The sequence below is a fragment of the Orcinus orca genome, chromosome 5, assembly GCF_937001465.1.
Source record: "Orcinus orca chromosome 5, mOrcOrc1.1, whole genome shotgun sequence".
NCBI lineage: Eukaryota > Metazoa > Chordata > Mammalia > Artiodactyla > Delphinidae > Orcinus > Orcinus orca.
In genome coordinates, this window is record NC_064563.1 from 64,746,421 (window position 1) to 64,768,292 (window position 21,872).

Sequence of the window (21,872 nt, forward strand, 5' to 3'; positions counted from 1 at the left end):
ATAACTTCGTATGGGAACAGATAGTTACTAGACTTATCGTTTCATCATTATCATTTCATTATGTATGCAAATGTCAAATCACTATGTAGTACACCTGAAACTAACATAATATTGTACATCAACTATATTTCAATGAAGAAAAAAAGAACTTGTCAAAAGAATGAAAGAAAAATGATACTGAGTCCTTTCACAAGTCTGGCTAACTCTATGCCCCTTCAAAGGTGTGCTGCCTAGAGCTATTAGACTCCCTAATAAAACAGAATAATCTGTCTCCTTGTTTGGAATACTAGATTTATACAAATGTGGCATTCATTTTCATTCAGTTTTAGGGCCGCTACGTCACACTATTAAATCACATTGAGCTTATGCAGCTGCTAAGCCACATTGCCCTGTGCAGCTGGATATTTGGAACCAGGCTCAGGATCTCATGTGCATCTCTGTTAAATGTTCTCTGATTAAATTTGCTCTAGCCCATTAAAATTCTTTTGGACACTAATTCTGTCATTAAGCATGTGCCCACGTCATTCTCTCTTCTGCATTCATTTTATATGCCTATTGATTCATTTTGTTGTTCTAATCATTAATTTAAAAAAAAATTGGCAGTGAAGAGGAGTCAACAGACCAAGGTTTGTATCTCGGCACTGCCACTTAGTAGCTATGTGGCCAACCTTGGTCAGGCTAATTAAGTTTACGGTCCTTCCGTTTCCTCATCTATGAACTGGAGATACTAATACCTATCTAATAAGGTTATTGTGAGAATCAAATAAGATTATAAAGTATTGAGTACAGTTCATGGCATGTGTAATCCAGTGTTAATTCCAACACTCAGCACTATGCCTGGTACATAGTAGACACTAAACAAACCTTTGTCAGTTATTGACAAGGAAAAGGGCCCAGTCTATGTGGTAGGACTATAGAACTGTACATCAGTTATCAATGTTGCATTAATTAGTCCTCTTTGGGGTTCAGTTATTTCCCTGACCAGTTATGAATACATACTCTGATACTGACATCCTATTTGCCTTTCTCCATCTTGTTTAAAAAAAAAAAAATAGTTCAAGAGAGACAGCCAAATGCAATCCTGAAATAAATGCTGTGTTAAGAGCTACCTCCTAAGCTACCAAGCTAGTATCCCTGTCAAAAAAGAAAATTTATTTGACATGACTTAGTGAACCCATTGCTTTCTTTTCTATACATTCACAAATCATACTTCCATCTCGGTTTGATGCCTGGATTACCAGTTTGTCACTGTAATACCAGTAAGAGAATGCTTCTTCCATTCTCCACAGGTGCCAAAGGACTAAGCTCATCTACAGTTTTTCTCAGTGCCCTGGGATAGGTAGCCCCAAACAGAAAACCAGTACTCATTTGTTGCAACTAAGAATGATCACTTAAAAGTTCCTCACATAACTGAAGTTTCATGGGTCTCTTACCAATACTATTCCTCATCTGATAGTTTATTCTTATCCATTTCCAAGAAAAGTATATGGCTACATTATTGACACTTTGAGTATACAAATCAGAGAAGCAGAGTTTGTACAGTCTAAGTTTCTCTTTCATCTTCCTTTCAAAAATAGGAAGGTTGAAGACCTCCATTCTGAACAAATATTCAGGACATTTCCTTGTTCCGTTAACTGGGACCTAAAGCTTAATGCCAGGCTACAGTGTTGGACAACCTCTACCCAGAAGGCAGGGCAAGTTCCCATCAGCTTTGGCGATAAACCTTCTAAAGCCAGATTTTCCAGGATTGGTCACTTAGTTGGCATTCTATAAATGTTAGTTTTCATTATTAAGATTAGTCTCCAAAAAATGTAGTATTGCTCTCTTCAAACTCTCACAACACTTTACCCATACCTCATTTGGGAGCTTAGTCGTATATTCTTTCCATGTTATGAGAGCCTCAGGTAGAGAAACTGCAGTTTATTCATCTTCACTAAAAAAATTAATCCATTAATTAATGATACCACAAAAGATAATGGTGATTTTATTAATATCTTTATTGTTTACAGTAACTAAATGCTTCTAAATTGTCTTAGTTTCTTTTCTTGATCGCTTTAAACAGCTAATCTTGGCAAATCCTTTCTTTATGTAGAATACAAAAATAAATTTTATTCCAGGACTTTCTGAATTATAGTAACTGTTGAAGATTGGTGGACTGCCACTGGCTATATTTCACTTATTTATTTGGCTTTTTTCATGTGTACCCAATCAGACTCAGGGCTCACCACCAGAGAATGCAAATTCTTTAGTACTTTGAAATTAATTAAATGAAGCAGAGCATAAAAAAATATTTTCCATCACCATACGGTAGCTTTATTATTATTAATGGGATTTAAACTTTGATAGAGAATAGTATGAACCTTTCACCGTACTTCTCCAGAGCAGTTCGAAGTGAGATTATAAGAAATGCTCCTACTCTTAGCCATCAATAGCCATGTAGCTGCTCAGAACACCAGGGAAGCCTATATATTTCTAGGCAAGATGAACATAACCTTTTGAATGGGTTTCCTGTGAACGTTTATTGGTTTGAACCTTGGTTAATTTGACTCCATAGCCACACCTTCCTATCACGCCACACTAGCACCCTCAAATACAGCTGGGCCTCTGCCCGCCAGCAGCTTCATTCACCTAAAATAGTATCAAGAAAATCTATTAAAATGTGCCTTGTTCTTAGTGATAATTATTTAATGTAGGGAGAAAAAATAATTTAATCAATTAAACCCAAACTTCATGAAACATTTATATGATTGTGTGTTGTCATTTGAGATCTTGCAAGATAGTTATTACATTTACAGTAGTGGAAAGAACTGTGTCTTTCCTGCTTCTCTTACAATTATGATTTAAGTGAACACTTGCATGCATCAACATGAACAAAAAACTTTATAAAATCTTATTGGGACAGGAATAAAGATGCAGACGTAGAGAATGGACTTGAGGACATGGGGAGAGGGAAGGATAAGCTGGATGAAGTGAGAGAGTGACATGGACATATATACACTACCGAATGTGAAATAAATAGCTAGTGGGAAGCAGCCGCATAGCACAGGGAGATCAGCTCGGTGCTTTGTGACCACCTAGAGGGGTGGGATAGGGAGGATGGGAGGGAGACGCAAGAGGGAGGAGATATGGGGATATATGTATATGTATAGCTGATTCACTTTGTTATAAAGTAGAAACTAACACACCATTGTAAAGCAACTATACTCCAATGAAGATGTTTAAAAAACAACAACAACAACAACAAATCTTATTGGAAACATCTGAGGAAAGGTGACCAAATGAATCAGTATCACAAAATGTTCCTCCCCCAATACCAAGTAGCTTGAATGGGGAAAAAAAAATGTTGAAAAGAAAGTTTAGAAAAAATAACCAACAGCTACCAAACCCAAAAAAGGATCTCATCCTAATAACCTAAACTCAGAAAAATGGTAACCAGGAAAAGAAATAAAAGATTCTGGTGTATCAGAGCCCAACTTCTAAACTTGCACCCACAATTTCTAACCTTTTAAAAAGCAGAACCGAGGGAACAAAGTGTGTCACCAAAATCTTGAGAATTTTAAAAAGTACTCTTGGAGCAAAGGAGACTCAAGTGAGTAAAGCACCCTAGGATATTCCATGGAAAAACCTCTAAAAGTAAAAGTTGCTTTTTAATGCCCCAGGACCTCTATTAAGCATGATTAGTAGCCTGAGTTTGCCATATCCCAGGGTTCTATGCTAAGTTGGGGGAATAAGCTGAAGACTATAGGTTTATGATACACCCTTGGCAAAATGGAGAGGATCCTGGTACCGAAGATTCAGTGGGTTCTCAAAGGAGAGAGGAGATCTCTGAGCCCACAGGAAGTGGCTATGCTGGTCACCATGGGAACCCAGCTCACTCTACCCATACTCCTTCAGACTTTAAGAAAGTACATGAAAAGCAACACTTTGTCCCCACACTGATAAAAGGGAGAAGGATCAAGACATGGAGGAGAGGGCTTTCCTGGTGGCGCAGTGGTTGAGAGTCTGCCTGCCGATACAGGGGACACGGGTTCGTGCCCCGGTCCAGGAAGATCCCACATGCTGCGGAGTGGCTGGGCCCATGAGCCATGGCCACTGAGCCTGTGCATCCGGAGCCTGTGCTCCACAGCAGGAGAGACCACAACAGTGAGAGGCCCCTGTACCGCAAAAAAAAAAAAAAATGGAGGAGAATGGAGTCAAGGAAAAGTCACAGTAAATGTACGATCTAGACTGAGTTTCCCACATTAAGCTTGAGTAACTTAAATGTGGCAACTTTGCAATCACACTGTAGAAGAAAAAATTTTCAAATGTATCAAATATCCTAGGAGGCAAAAGCTTAATGAACTCAGAAAATATCATCCAAGAGCAGAAAATGCCTGAATTCTTTATCTATAAAGGAACTTAAAAGAATATGTATTCAGATATGGAATGGTACAACAACATAACTAATTGCAAAGAAGATACCATATCAACAAACAAATTGAGAAGCAAAATAACAACATTGAAGGTCTAATACATAAATTAGAAGCAGCAAATATATGGAAAAAATAGCAAAGAAGAAAGGCTTCAGATGATTACACATAAAGGAATTATATGTTTATATATATTATACATTAAATGTATAATTTTTTAAATATAAAAGGAAAAAGACAAACTAGTAAAGCAATTACAAAGAAACTGTTAGATGTGAAAGAGATAAAATCTTTACAACAAAATGATAATTGGTATCAGAGAAACCAACTAATAGAACAGAAAAAAAAATTCAGAGGTATATAGGATATATAGCCCTCCATATCTGTGGGTTCTGCATCTGTGAATTCAACCAGCTGCAGATTGAAAATATTCCCCCCAAAACTCCAGAAAGTTCCAAAAAGCAAAACTTGAATTTACTGACACTGACAACTATTTACATAGCATTTACATTGTATGAGGTATTATAAGTAATCTAGAGATGCTTTAAAGTATATGGGAGTATAACAGATTCACTTTGCTGTACACCTGAAATAACACAACATTGTATACACCAACAAAAATTTAAAAAGTAAAAATAAAAAAATAAAATATCTAAAAAATAAATAAAAAATAAAGTATATGGGAGGACGTGCATAGGTTATATGCAAATACTACACCATTTTAGATAAGGGACTTGAGGATCCATGGATTTGAGTATCCACAGAGGGTCCTGGAACCAATCCCCTGTGGATACTGAGGGACAACTGTACTAACATGAAGAAACAACTAAATCTGAAGATCAAAAGGGCATATCATATATCAGGAAAAAGTAACACAAAATCATCTGTATAACAACCAATCATGATTAAGTTATTGAACTTTAAAGATAAAGAAAGAATTCTTGTCTAGGCAGAAAAATTAAGTAATTTACAAGAAGAAAAAATATCAGCCTGGACTCTGAAATCTATGCAACATTATTCAATAACTGAATTCAACTTTTCTTCCCTTAAGAGTTGAGGGGAAAAAATATCTATGACCAAGAATATTGTATCCAATGCTGTTACCATTCAAATAGAAAGGCAACTGTCTAGATATATTTACACCTGGAAGAGCTTAGGAAATAAAATACTCATAAAGCCATATGAAACCCTAATAAAGAAATCATCATTAAATAAGATATGGTAAGAGGAGTCATGGTTAAATTTTAATGAATTTTAACATATAACAAAGTCTATATCTCTGGGGAAATTTGGCTACAGAATAAAATGAAAATATTATAACCATGACATAGGAAAAATTAATGTCTGGTCCCTGTTTTTAGCAATAACAGAATACTTTGTATCAGATTAACCCTCCCACATATAACAATTACAAAATCTAGACAAAATATTTTTTAATTAGTTTAATGCATTGGAGAATGACTAAAGGCAGTCATACTGGAAAGGAGTTGACTCAATAAAAGGGAACTTTGCTGGGCAACATTTGCATTTGTACAGCTTTTCACTTATAGTCACTTTCTGTTTTACACAGCACATCACAACTTTCTAAGCAGGAAGCTTCATTCTTCCTGACTTAAGAAGTTAGAGAATGGAGTTCGGGGCTGCCAAAGCAGCTAAAAAGTGAGGAAGTAAGGGGACGAATCTCTGAAACTGGAGAATCAGAGAAATGTATGTAAAACAAAATCTGCATGTAAATTCTACCCAAGTCTTTGGCTAACCCTGAACTGAACATAAATGAAGGCAACTACAAGGACAAAATTAAAATGTCTCACCGGGATCCTGAGAGGTGACAGCTGGAAGGCTAAAAGAACTGAGCAGAGACTGTAGCTGGAGCATACCACAGAGGAGACAGATTGTGGTATTTGAGTTAACAGCCTGCTAGAACAAAAATCAGCACATTTCAGAGATAGGCAGTAGAATTCAGAATCTTTACAGTGTATTAGCCATGGTATCCAGCATAAAGTCAAAAAGAAAGAAACAGAAAAATGTGACCCATAGTCAATTAAAAAGTAGTCAACAGAAATTAACATCTGGGTTGATCTAGGTGCTGGAATTAGCAAGCAAGAACTTAAAGCAGCTATTAAGAATATGTTCAAGAACTTTAAAAAAAATGACTCATCAAAATAAATGAACATATGGAGAAGAATCTCAAAGATATGAAACTATAAAAAGGAACCAAGTGGAAATCCTAAAATGGTAAAGTATAATATTTTACATTAAATTCACCACATAAAATATTGAAGGAAAAACAAGCAAGTCTCTAAAATCTTGAAGACAGATTAATAGAAATTATCCAGTCAGAAAAGAAGGGGAAAAAAGAGGAAAATGTGAGCAGGTATTCAGTTACCTGTGGAGTAGATAGAGAGAATGGAGGGGGAACAAAAGGAAGAAGAAAATAGCAACAAAAATTTCCCAAATTTACTGGAAAACATAAACTTACAGACAAAAAAATTCAGTAAACCTCAAGCAAGATAAATAAAAAGAAAATCACAGCTAGATACACTGTAGTCATACAACGGCAAACTAAAAATAAAAGTAAAGTCTTGAAAACAGGAGAAAACAACATATTACATGATAGAGAAACAATGATAGCAATGATGGCTGAGTTCTCATCAGAAACAATGGAGGCCAAGAGAAAACTGTGGAGGGCTGTGGTAGATAAAAGATGGTCAAAATTTCTTTGGTACTCCTGCAATCGAGAGATTCCCTTCCTTTGAATCTGAGTGAGCTATGTGATAGCATAACCAAAAGAATGTGGTAGAAATAATATTGTATCTATTTATGGGCCTTAAGAGAGTGGCAGCTTCTTTTCATCTCTTGAAACACTTAGTCCTGAAGTCCTGAGATGACAGATAAAAGTCCAAATACCCTGCTCAAAAGATCACATGGGATAGGCTCTGAGACCACATGAAGAGGGAGAAATGTATAGCTAAGCCCTAGCTTCCATACATTTTACCAAGGTGACATGCATTTGAATGAAATCATCCTGGACCATGCTGACCAGCCACAGCTGAGTACCACCAAGTAACTACCACCCATGACACGTGGAACAAAAGAATCACTCAGCCAACCCCTGCCCAAATTTCTGAACAAAAAAATCATTAGATATAATATAACAAATTGCTGTTGTTTTAAAACACTAGGTTTTGGGGGTGTCTGTGAGGCAGCAATAGTTAACCAGAACAATGTTGTCAAAATGATGAAAGAAAAATAAAAAACTTTCAATCCAGATTTCTATATCCAGCAAAATTATCCATTAAGTATGAAAATGAATTTAACACATTTTCAAATAAATGAAAAGTTGAAAATTTTGTTGCCAGTTGATCTACACTACAAGAAATATTAAAGAAAGCTCTTCTAGCTAAAGGGAAATAGCACCAGATGAAAACATAAATGATCATATAAAACCCCCTATTTGTTTTCTCTTAATTTTTTTAAGCAACATATGACTGTTTAAAGCAAAAGTTTTAACATTCTGTTCTAGGGTGTGTGTGTGTGTGTGTATATATATATATATATATATATATATATATATATATATATATATATATATATATATTTGACAACCAGAACAGAAAAACAAATGGGCTGAATAGAAAACAAAGCACAAAATGGTAGACAAAAATACAGCCATATCAATAATCACACTGAAAATAAATAGACTAAATATGTAATTGAAAGGCAGAATTGATAGACTGTACAACAAAGTAAGACTCAGTTGTATGCTGCACATAATAAACACCTTAGGTAAAGTCACAGATAGGTTAAAAGTAAAATGATGAAAAAATACATATATTATAAAAACAGGAAGGTTGAGTGGCTATATTAATATCAGAAAAAAATAACTAAGAAATGTAAGGATTACTGTTGGAGATAGAGATAAATTTCATAATGCTAAAAGAGTCAATTCATCAGGAAGACATAACAATCATATGTGTGTATGCACCTAAGTAACAAACAAGCGAAATATATAAAGCAAAAACTGACCAGTTGGAGATTTTAACATCCCTTTCTTAGTTATTGATAGAAAAACTGCTAAAAAAAATGAGTAAGAATATAAAAGAGCTGAATAACACTATTAGCCCCTTTAACATAATGACATTTACAGAACACTCAAAAATTTCAGAATATGTATTCTTTTCAAGTATACATGGAATATTTACTAAAATAATACCTATATGCTGAGCCATAAACTCAGTCTCAATAAATTTTAAAAGATTGGAATCTTACAGAGTATATTCTCTAACCATAAAGGAATTAATTAGAAATCAATAGTAATAAGATATCAAGAAAAGCCACCAAATATTTGGAAATTAAACAACACAATTCTAAATAATCCATGGGTTAAAGAAAACACAGAGAAAATATAAATTATTTTTAATAGATTGATAAGTACATTATAGGAAATTTATGGGACATGGCTAATTCAGTGCTTAAATGGAAATTTATAGTGTCAAATACATATCTTAAATAAGAGAAAAAGTTTACAATCAACGTTCAAGTTCCAATTTTAAGGTTTAAAGAAGTAAATTTTAGATACGGGCAAAGAAAAATAAAGAGCAGAGATCGAGGAAATGTGAAACAAACACTAGACGAATTTGACAAAAGCAAAAGCTAATTCTTTGAAAAGATCAACCAAGTTTATAAATCCCTAAACAGAAAATGAAAGGAAGGAAGGAAGGAGGGGAGGGAGAGAGGAAGGAAGGAAGGAGGAAAGAAGGAAGGAAGGAAGGGAGGAAGGAAATTAAAATTATTAATATCAGTTAAAAAAGAGAAGTTACAACTGCAAATAACACAGACTTTAAAAGGTAATTTTGTGCCAGTTAATTTTACAACATAGATGAAATGAAACCATTTCTTGTAAAATACACAACTTAAAATGAGACAAATGATGTAGAAAATCTGAATAACCTTGTACCTGTTACAGAAATTGAATTCATGATCAAAAAACATCCTACAAAGGAAACCCCAGGTCTAGATGATTACACCAATAAATCCTCTCAAACATTTAAGGAAGGTATGACACCAATCTTATACAAATCCTTTTAAAATATTGAAAAAGAAGAGTTTTCATCTCATTTTGTGAGACGACCCAAAACCTGATACCAAACCATGACAAAAATATTACAAGAAGCAAAAATTACAGACTAATACAATCAAATGCATATACATATAAAAATGGTGACACCACTGGGCATATAGCCAGAGAAAACCATAATTCAAAAAGACACATGCACCCAAATGTTCACTGCAGCACTGTTTACAATAGCCAGGTCATGGAAGCAACCTAAATGCCCATCAACAGACAAATGGATAAAGAAGATGTGGTAAATATATACAATGGAATATTAATCATAAAAAGAACAAAATTGAGTCATTTATAGAGACATGGATGGACCTAGAGACTGTCATACAGAGTGAAGTAAGTCAGAAAGAGAAAGACAAATATCATATATTAACACATATATGTGGAATCTAGAAAAATGGTACAGATGAACCTGTTTACAAGGCAAAAATTGAGACACAGATGTAGAGAACAAATGTATGGACACCATGGGGGGAAAGCGGGAGTGGGGGGATGGGATGAACTGGGAGATTGGGATTGACATATATACACTAATATGTATAAAACAGATAACTAATAAGAATCTGCTGTATAAAAAATAAAATTCAAAAATAAATAAAAATAAAAATGGTGAGGGTTATTTGGGCTGAGGCAACCCAACACTGGAGTCTACCTGGACTCTTTGGTGGGGCTAATGCCCAACTCTGGGAGGGCTCACACCAAGGAGTACTTCCCAGAACTTCTGCTGCCAGTGTCCTTGTCCCCTGGTGAGCCACAGCTGCCCCCGCCTCTGCAGGAGACCCTCCAACACTAGCAGAGATAAAACTGTGAATGAATCATCTTTGGAGAGGATTTGCAGATGCCATTGTCTATTGGTGCTGGTGAATACAGCAAGAACAGTTCCAGAATCTCCCTCAGTTCCTGACTTAAAAGGGCTTACGATCACAGAAGCCATGTGGATGAAAGGCTGCAGCCAGGAGTCAGTGCCTCTGACGTGGGAGAGCCAACTTCAGGACACTGGTCCACAAGAGATCTCCCAGCTCCATGTAATATCAAATGGTGAAAATCTCCCAGAGATCTCTATCTCAACACCAAGACCCACCTTCACTCAACGACCAGAAAGCTACAGTGCTGGACACCCTATGCTAAACAACTAGAAAGACAGGAACACAACCCCACCCATTAGCAGAGAGCCTGCCTAAAATCATAATAAGTCCACAGACACCCCAAAACACACCACCAGACGTGGACCTGCCCACCAGAAAGACAAGATCCAGCCTCATCCACCAGAACACAGGCACTAGTCCCCTCCACCAGGAAGCCTACACAACCCACTGAACCAACTTTAGCCACTGGGGACAGACACCAAAAACAACGGGAACTACGAAACTTCAGCCTGCAAAAAGGAGACCCCAAACACAGTAAGATAAGCAAAATGAGAAGACAGAAAAACACACAGCAGATGAAGGGGCAAGATAAAAACCCACCAGACCTAACAAATGAAGAGGAAATAGGCAGTCTACCTGAAAAAGAATTCAGAATAATGATAGTAAAGATGATCCAAAATCTTGGAAATAGAATAGAGAAAATGCAAGAAACATTTATCAAGGACTTAGAAGAACTAAAGAGGAAACAAGCAATGATGAACAACACAATAAATGAAGTTAAAAATACTCTAGAAGGGATCAATAGCAGAATAACTGAGGCAGAAGAACGGATAAGTGACCTGGAAGATAAAAGAGTGGAAATAACTACTGCAGAGGAGAATAAAGAAAAAAGAATGAAAAGAACTGAGGACAGTCTCAGAGACCTCTAGGACAACATTAAATGCACCAACATCAAATTATAGGGGTCCCAGAAGAAGAGAAAAAGAAAGGGACTGAGAAAATATTTGAAGAGATTATAGTTGAAAACTTCCCTAATATGGGAAAGGAAATAGTTAATCAAGTCCAGGAAGCACAGAGAGTCCCATACAGGATAAATCAAAGGAGAAACACGCCAAGACACATATTAATCAAACTGTCAAAAATTAAATACAGGGGATTCCCTGGTGGCGCAGTGGTTGAGAGTCCGCCTGCCGATGTGGAGTATGTGGGTTCCGGGAAAATGCCATATGCCGCGGAGCGGCTGGGCCCGTGAGCCATGGCTGCTGAGCCTGCACGTCCAGAGCCTGTGCTCCGCAATGGGAGAAGCCACAGCAGTGAGAGGCCCGCATACCGATAAAAAAAGAAAAATTAAAAAAAATTAAATGCAAAGAAAACATATTAAAAGCAGCAAGGGGGGCTTCCCTGGTGGCGCAGTGGTTGAGAGTCCGCCTGCCGATGCAGGGGACACAGGTTCGTGCCCCGGTCCGGGAGGATCCCACATTGCTGCGGAGCGGCTGGGCCCGCGAGCCATGGCCGCTGAGCCTGTGCATCCAGAGCCTGTGCTCCGCAACGGGAGAGGCCACAACAGTGAGAGGCCCACATACTGCAAAAAAAAAAAAAAAAAAGCAGCAAGGGAAAAATAACACACAAGGGAATCCCCATAAGGTTAACAGCTGATCTTTCATCAGAGACTCTGCAAGCCAGAAGGGAGTGGCAGGACATATTTAAAGTGATGAAGGAGAAAAACCTACAATCAAGATTACTCTATGCAGCAATTATCTCATTCAGATTTGATGGAGAAATTAAAAACTTTACAGACAAGCAAAAGCTAAGACAATTCGGCACCACCAAACCAGCTTCACAACAAATGCTAAAGGAACTTCTCTAGGCAAGAAACACAAGAGAAGGAAAAGGGCTCCCTGGTGGCGCAGTGGTTGAGAGCCCGCCTGCCAACTCAGGGGACACGGGTTCGTGCCCCGGTGCAGGAGGATCCCACATGCCGCGGAGCGGCTGGGCCCGTGAGCCATGGCCGCTGAGCCTGCACGTCCGGAGCCTGTGCTCCGCAATGGGAGAGGCCACAACAGTGAGAGGCCCGCGTACCGCAAAAAAAAAAAAAAAAAAAAAAAGAAAAAGAAAAAAAAAAAAGAGAAGGAAAAGACCTACAATAACAAACCCAAAACAATTAAGAAAATGGGAATAGGAACATACATATCGATAATTACCTTAAATGTAAATGGATTAAATGCTCCCACCAAAAGACACAGACTGGCTGAATGGATACAAAAACAAGACCCATATATATGCTGTCTACAAGAGACCCACTGCAGACCTAGGGACACATACAGACTGAAAGTGAGGGAATGGAAAAATATATTCCATGGAAATGGAAATCAAAAGAAAGCTGGAGTAGCAATTCTCATATCAGACAAAATAGACTTTAAAATAAAGACTATTACAAGAGACAAAGAAGGACACTACATAATGATCAAGGGGTCAATCCAAGAAGAAGATATAACAATTGTAAATATTTATGCACCCAACATAGGAGCACTTCGATACATAAGGCAAATATTAACAGGCATAAAATGGGAAATCGACAGTAACACATTCATAGTAGGGGAGTTTAACACCCCACTTTCACCAATGGACACATCATCCAGAATGAAAATAAATAAGGAAACACAAGCTTTAAATGATACATTAAACAAGATGGACTTAATTGATATTTATCGGACATTCCATCCAAAAACAACAGAATACACATTTTTCTCAAGTGCTCATGGAACATTCTCCAGGATATCTTGGGTCACAAATCAAGCCTCAGTAAATTTAAGAAAACTGAAATTGTATCAAGTATCTTTTCTGACCACAACGCTATGAGACTAGATATCAATTACAGGAAAAGATCTGTAAAAAATACAAACACATGGAGGCTAAACAATACACTATTTAATAACGAAGTGATCACTGAACAAATCAAAGAGGAAATCAAAAAATACCTAGAAACAAATGACAATGGAGTCACAATGACCGAAAACCTCTGCAATGCAGCAAAAGCAGTTCTAGGAGGGAAGTTTATAACAATACAATCCTACCTTAAGAAACAGGAAACATCTCAAATAAACAACCTAACCTTGCACCTAAAACAATTAGAGAAAGAAGAACAAAAAAACCCCAAAGTTAGCAGAAGGAAAGAAATCATAAAAATCAGATCAGAAATAAATGAAAAAGAAATGAAGGAAACGATAGCAAAGATCAATAAAACTAAAAGCTGGTGCTTTGAGAAGATAAACAAAATTGATAAACCATTAGCCAGACTCATCAAGAAAAAAAGGGAAAAGACTCAAATCAATAGAATTAGAAATGAAAAAGGAGAAGTAACAACTGACACTGCAGAAATACAAAAGATCATGAGAGATTACTACAAGCAAACTCTATGCCAATAAAATGGACAACCTGGAAGAAATGGACAAATTCTTAGAAAAGCACGACCTTCTGAGACTGAACCAGGAAGAAATAGAAAATATAAACAGACCAAGCACAAGAACTGAAATTGAGACTGTGATTAAAAATCTTCCAGAAAACAAAAGCCCAAGACCAGATGGCTTCACAGGCAAATTCTATCAAACATTTAGAGAAGAGCTAACACCTATCCTCAAACTCTTCCAAAATATAGCACAGGGAGGAACACTCCCAAACTCATTCTACGACGCCACCATCACCCTGATACCAAAACCAGACAAAGTTGTCACAAAGAAAGAAAACTATAGGCCAATATCACTGATGAACATAGATGCAAAAATCCTCAACAAAATACTAGCAAACGGAATCCAACAGCACATTAAAAGGATCATACACCATGATCAAGTGGAGTTTATTCCAGGAATGCAAGGATTCTTCAATATATGCAAATCAATCAACGTGATACACCATATTAACAAATTGAAGGAGAAAAACCATATGATCATCTCGATAGATGCAGAGAAAGCTTTTTGACAAAATTCAACACCCATTTATGATAAAAACCCTGCAGAAAGTAGGCATAGAGGAAACTTTCTTCAACATAATAAAGGCCATATATGACAAACCCACAGCCAACATCGTCCTCAATGGTGAAAAACTGAAACCATTTCCACTAAGATCAGGAACAAGACAAGGTTGCCCACTCTCACTACTCTTATTCAACATAGATTTGGAAGATTTAGCAACAGCAATCAGAGAAGAAAAGGAAATAAAAGGAATCCAAATCAGAAAAGAAGAAGTAAAGCTGTCACTGTTTGCAGATGACATGATACTATACATAGAGAAACCTAAAGATGCTAGCAGAAAACTACTAGAGCTAATCAATGAATTTGGTAAAGTAGCAGGATACAAAATTAATGCACAGAAATCTCTGGCATTCCTATACACTAATGATGAAAAATCTGAAAGTGAAATTAAGAAAACATTCCCATTTACCATTGCAACAAAAAAATTTATTCCTAAAATATCTAGGAATAAACCTACCTAAGGAGACAAAAGACCTGTATGCAGAAAATTATAAGACATTGATAAAAGAAATTAAAGATGATACACATTCATGGAGAGATATACCATGTTCTTGGATTGGAAGAATCAACATTGTGAAAGTGACTCTACTATCCAAAGCAATCTACAGATTCAATGCAATCCCTATCAAACTACCACTGGCATTTTTCACAGAACTAGAATAAAAAATTTCACAATTTGTATGGAAACACAAAAGACCCCAAATAGCCAAAACAATCTTGAGAACGAAAAACGGAGCTGGAGGAATCAGGCTCCCTGACTTCAGACTATACTACAAAGCTACAGTAATCAAGACAGTATGGTACTGGCACAAAAACAGAAAGATAGATCAATGGAACAGGATAGAAAGCCCAGAGATAAACCCACACACATGTGGTCACCTTATCTTTGATAAAGGAGGCAGGAATGTACAGTGGAGAAAGAATAGCCTCTTCAATAAGTGGTGCTGGGAAAACTGGACAGGTATATGTAAAAGTATGAGATTAGAACACTCCTTAACACCATACACAAAAATAAGCTCAAAATGGATTAAAGACCTAAATGTAAGGCCAGAAACTATCAAGCTCTTAGAGGAAAAACATAGAACACTCTATGACATAAATCACAGCAAGATCTTATTTGACCCACCTCCTAGATAAATGGAAATAAAAACAAAAATAAACAAGTGGGACCTAATGAAACTTCAAAGCTTTTGCACAGCAAAGGAAACCATAAACAAGACCAAAAGACAACCCTCAGAATGGGAGAAAATATTTGCAAATGAAGCAGCTGACAAAGGATTAATCTCCAAAATTTACAAGCAGCTCATGGAGCTCAATAACAAAAAGACAAACAACCCAATCCAAAAATGGGCAGAAGACCTACATAGACATTTCTCCAAAGAAGATGTACGGATTGCCAACAAACATATGAAAGAATGCTCAACATCATTAATCATTACAGAAATGCAAATCAAAACTACAATGAGATATCATCTCACGCTGGTCAGAATGGCCATGATCAAAAAATCTAGAAACAATAAATGCTGGAGAGGGTTTAGAGAAAAGGGAACACTCTTGCACTGCTGGTGGGAATGTGAATTGGTACAGCCACTGTGGAGAACAGTATGCAGGTTCCTTAAAAAACTACAAATAGAACTACCATATGACCAAGCAATCCCACTACTGGGCATATACCCTGAGAAAACCATAATTCAAAAAGAGCCATGTACCAGAATGTTCATTGCAGCTCTATTTGCAGTAGCCAGGAGATGGAAGCAACCTAAGTGTCCATCGACAGATGAATGGATAAAGAAGATATGGCACATATATACAATGGAATATTGCTCAGCCATAAAAAGAAATGAAATTGAGTTATTTGTAGTGAGGTGGAGGAACTAGAGTCTGTCATACAGAGTGAAGTAAGTAAGAAAGAGAAAACAAATACCATATGCTAACACATATGTATGGAATTTAAGAAAAAAAAATGTCATGAAGAACCTAGGGGTAAGACAGGAATAAAGACACAGACCTACTAGAGAATGGACTTGAGGATATGGGGAGGGGGAAGGGTAAGCTCTGACAAAGTGCGAGAGTGGCATGGACGTATATACATTACCAAACGTAAAATAGATAGCTAGTGGGAAGCAGCTGCATAGCACAGGGAGATCAGCTCGGTGCTTTGTGACCACCTAGAGGGGTGGGATAGGGAGGGTGGGAGGGAGGGAGACGCAAGAGGGAAGAGATATGGGAACATGTGTATATGTATAACTGATTCACTTTTTTATAAAGCAGAAACTGACACACCATTGTAAAGCAATTATACTCCAAGAAAGATGTTAAAAAAAAAAATGGTGAAAAAATACTGGCCAAACAAACCCAGCAACATATAAAAAAGAAAATGCAGTATGACCAAGTGAGGTTTATCTAGGAATGGAAGGTTGGTTCAACATATGAAAATCAATCAATGTAATAGACCATAATATCAGAGTAAATGAGAAAACTCATATAATAATTTCAATGAATACAGAAAACCCCTGGTAAAGTTCAATACCCATTCATGATAAAAGTTCTTAGCAAACTAGGAAAACAAATCAACTTCCTAAATCTGATAAAGGGGCATCTACAAAAAACCTACAGCTAACATCATATTTAATGATAAATATTAACTGCTTTTCCCCTAAGATTGGGAACAAGGAAAGGATTTCATCAATTTTATACAAGATTGTAGTGGAGTTTCTAGCTAGTGCAAGAAAGCAAGAAGAAATAAATAAGAGGTACATGGATTGGAAAGGAAAAAGTAAAACTGCCTCTATTCACATATGATACGATTTCGTGTGTAGAAAACGCTAAAGAATCTACAAAGCAACTACTAAAACTTAAAGCGAATTTAACAGTCATGAATACATGTAACAACATGCATAAATCTCAGACACTATTCACATTATGTGAAAGAGGCCAGACACAAAAATATACATGATATATGATCCCATTTATATAAAATTCTGTAACAGGCAAGACTATATATACTAAGGTGAAAAAAATGGAAAAGATATTGCTTTGAGGGAAGGGATTAATTGTTAATGGACATAAGGAAAGTTTCTGGGATAATGGAAAGATTTTGTATATTGATAGAGGTGTGGAGTACATAAGTGTATGCATTTGTCAAAACTCATTAGATTGTATACTTAGGATTTGTGCACTGTATTTAAATTTCACCAAAAAAAAAGTAAAGGAACTATAAACAAATACTAAACTCTGGTTAGTAAATTTTCTTTTTTAAGTAGTATGGCTTAGCAATTCTAAAATTAATTTGTGTGAGTTTAGACAAGTGGGTAAAAATATTTTAGGCTTCAGCAAACGAGTAAATATATTGCTCAAAATATGACAGCCAGATTTCTCCTTGTAGGAGGTACAAATATGAAGGGAGGAAGACAAGAATGTACCCTGAGGTACTGGGTTGAAACTGAGAGTGTCAGTATGACCTTATGAAGATGATAGAGGATAGAGAGACAGACAGACAGAGATAAGAGAGAGAGAGGGGGAGAGACTGAGACAGGGAGTGAGGTAGAAAGAAGGAGAAAGAGATATCTCCTAGCTGTAGAGCTGGAGGGAGTGCAGAGGGCTAGGACAGGGGAATTAAAAGATGAGCATGAACATCTCCTTATGCCAGAAATTAAGGTGTACGAATGTGGGTGCAGGCTGCACAGCACAGTGACTGCATGGGCTCTGGGGTCTGAGCTCTGGCTCTTTTGGCCTTAGTTTCCTCATCTGCAAGATGGAAATAATAATAGTACCCACTTCATAAAGTTGCTATGAGGATATGGTAGATGATGTTTGTAAAGAGTTTAGCACAGTTTCTGACACAAGTACTGAAAAAAAAGATTAACGTTGGGGCTTCCCTGGTGGTGCAGTGGTTGAGAGTCCGCCTGCCGATGCAGGGGACACGGGTGCGTGCCCCGGTCCAGGAAGATCGCACATGCCGCGGAGCGGCTGGGCCCGTGAGCCATGGCTGCTGAGCCTGCACGTTCGGAGCCTGTGCTCCGCAATGGGAGAGGCCACAACAGTGAGAGGCCTGCGTACAGGAAAAAAAAAAAAAAAAAAAAATCTAGTAAAGTAAAATTAAATATATTTCTAATAGCTGACATAGTATGATTTCATTCTTATAAAATTATTTCTATATCTATCTGTTTATCTATCGCCCTGCCTCTCAGTTCATCTGTCAATCTCTATACATGCATATAGGGTTGACTAAAGATAGCGTTCACCAAATGTTCTGCTAGGTTATTTATAAGTAATTTTTTCTTTCTTTGTACTTTTTGTACTACTTGAAATTTTTGTAATAAGCTTGTGTTTTTTTATAAAAAATAAAGCACATGCTATAACATATATAATGGCATTTACATTTTGATTCTCAAAACATAATGTATTAATTTTGATTTGATAAAATATTAACATGCTAAAGTCATTTCCAGCTCTATAAACAAACTAAAAAACCAACACAAAGTATCTGCTCCACATTTCAAGAGTAATGAGTTCAATCATGTTAAGGTTATAATTTTGATAGTCTGCTAATTTTTTTCCTCTCAATGCAACTAGAAATTAATTCTTTGTCAGTCTTAACAATTAGTGTTCTTATCTTTTTTATGAAATAAAGATGACATTAGATCAAAATTTTTTCATTTTTCTTCTTTTAAAAAATTTACAGTAATAGCCTAGTCGTGACAAGCATATGATAATATCATCTGCACAGAAAAATAAAATTCCGTGATTTCACAGCCATTCCTACCAACTACCTTATTGGGTATATGGCTAAATTAAAAATCCTCTCTCACATTTATCCTGAAGTTTCCTTTATTTGAATTTTCTCCCATAGTCCCAGCTTCTCTCAGAATATCTACTTTATTCCTGTACCCTATTCCTTGTTCTCCAGAAATGCTTTAAATTCTCAAGATTTTCCTCTAAGACATGAAGTCTTAGGATTGAGAAAATGTAGTACAGAGGAGTAATGTGGTAGAAGATACTTTTGTTCATGAAGACGCACTGCCAGGGGCTTCTCTGGTGGCGCAGTGGTTGAGAGTCCGCCTGCCGATGCAGGGGACACGGGTTCGTGCCCCGGTCCGGGAAGATCCCACATGCCGCAGAGCGGCTGGGCCCGTGAGCCATGGCCGCTGAGCCTGCGCGTCCGGAGCCTCTGCTCCGCAACGGGAGGCCCGCGTACCGCAAAAAACAAAAAACAAACAAACAAAAAGACTCACTGCCAGGAGGACCTTTAAGATGGCGGAGGAGTAAGACATGGAGATCACCTTCCTCCCCACAAATACATCAAAAATACATCTACATGTGGAACAACTCCTACAGAGCACCTACTGAACGTGGGCAGAAGACCTCAGACGTACCAAAAGGCAAGAAACTCCCCACGCACCTGGGTAGGGCAAAAGAAAAACGAAAAAACAGAGACAAAAGAATAGGGTCAGACCTGCACGTCTGGGAGGGATCTGTGAAAGAGGAAAAGTTTCCACACACTAGGAAGCCCCTTCACTTGCAGAGATGGTGGGTGGACGGGGGCAAAGCTTCAGAGCCACAGAAGAGAGCACAGCAACAGGGGTGCAGAGGGCAAAGTGGAGAGATTCCTGCACAGAGGATTGGTGCCAACTAGCACTCACCAGACTGAGAGGCTTGTCTGCTCATCCGCCGGGGCGGTGGAGGCTGGGAACCGAGACTCGGGCTTTGGAGGTCAGACCCCAGGGAGAGGATTGGGGCTGGCTGCGTGAACACAGCCTGAGGGGGCTAGTGAGCCTCAGATACCTGGGAGGGAGTGTGGGCAAAACTCTGGACCTGCCAAAGAGGCAAGAGACCATTGTTTCGGGGTGCGTGAGGAGAGGGGATTCAGAGCACCACCTAAACGAGCTTCAGAGATGGGTGCAAGCCACAGCTATCAGCACAGACACCAGAGACAGGCATGAAACGCTAACGCTGCTGCTGCAGCCATCAAGAATCCTGTGTGCGAGCACAGGTCACTATCCACACCTCCCCTCCCGGGAGCATGTGGAGCCCGCCACTGCCAGGGTCCCGTGATCCAGGGACAAGATCCCAAGGAGAACACATGGCACACCTCAGACTGTTGCAACGTCACTCCGGCCTCGGCCACCGCAGGCTCGTGCCACATTCCAATTATAACTACTGTACACCTCCCTCCCCCTGGCCTGAGAGAGCCAGAGCCTCCTAATCAGCTTCACCTTTAACCCCTCCTGTCTGGGTGAAGAACAGACATCAGAGGGCAACCTACATGCAGAGGCAGGACCAAATCCAAAGCTGAACCACAGGAGCTGTGTGAACAACGAAGAGAAAGGGAAATTTCTCCATGCAGCCTCAGGAGAAGCAGAATTAAATCTCCACAATCAACTTGATGTACACTGTATTTGTGGAATACCTGAATAGACAATGAAACATCCCAAAATTGAGGCGGTAGACTTTGGGAGCAACTGTAGACTTGGGGTTTGCTGTATGCGACTGACTATTTTCTGACTTATATGTTTATCTTAGTTTAGCTTTTAGCACTTGTTATCATTGGTGGATTTCTTTATTGGTTTTGTTGCTCTCTTCTTTTATTTTTTATTACTTTTTAAATTTTTTTATCTTAAAGTATTTTTTTATTTTAATAACTTTATTTTCTTTAATTTATTTATTTTCTTTCTTTCTTTTTTTCTCCTCCCTTATCTACTGAGCCATGTGGCTGGCAGGATCTTGGTGCTCGGGCTGGGTGTCAGGCCTGAGCCTCGGAGGTGGGAGAGCCGAGTTCAGGACATTGGACCACCAGAGACCTCCCGGCCCCATTTAATATCAGTTGGCAAGAGCTCTCCCAGACATCTCCGACTCAACGCTAAGACCCAGCTCCACTCAAAAACCAGAAAGCTCCACTGCTGGATGCCCCATGCCAAACAACTAGAAAGACAGGAACACAACCCCACCCATTAGCAGAGAGGCTGCCTAAAATCATAATAAGTCCACAGACACCCCAAAACACACCACCAGACGTGGACCTGCCCACCAGAAAGACAAGATCCAGGCTCATCCACCAGAACACAGGCACTAGTCCCCTCCACCAGGAAGCCTACACAACCCACTGAACCAACCTTAGCCACTGGGAGCAGACACCAAAAACAATGGGAACTACAAACATGCAGCCTGAGAAAAGGAGATCCCAAACACAGTAAGTTAAGCAAAATGAGAAGACAGAGAAACACACAGCAGATGAAGGAGCAAGGTAAAAACCCACCAGACCAAACAAATGAAGAGGAAATAGGCAGTCTACCTGAAAAAGAATTCAGAGTAATGATAGTAAAGATGATCCAAAATCATGGAAATACAATGGAGAAAATACAAAAAAGCATTTAACAAGGACCTAGAAGAACTAAAGAGCAAACAAACAATGATGAACAACACAATAAATGAAATTAAAAATATT

At 38.0% G+C, this 21,872-nt stretch overlaps 1 long non-coding RNA gene across 1 annotated transcript in view; it reads left to right on the forward strand.

The window, feature by feature from the left end:
* The first annotated feature begins 11,352 nt into the window (after window positions 1-11,352).
* Window positions 11,353-21,872, forward strand: part of LOC125964569 (uncharacterized) — a 348,406-nt gene continuing 337,886 nt past the window's right edge. Inside the window, exon 1 of the long non-coding RNA XR_007477719.1 lies at window positions 11,353-11,418. This is a non-coding gene — a long non-coding RNA (uncharacterized LOC125964569). The remainder of the gene's footprint in view (window positions 11,419-21,872) is intronic.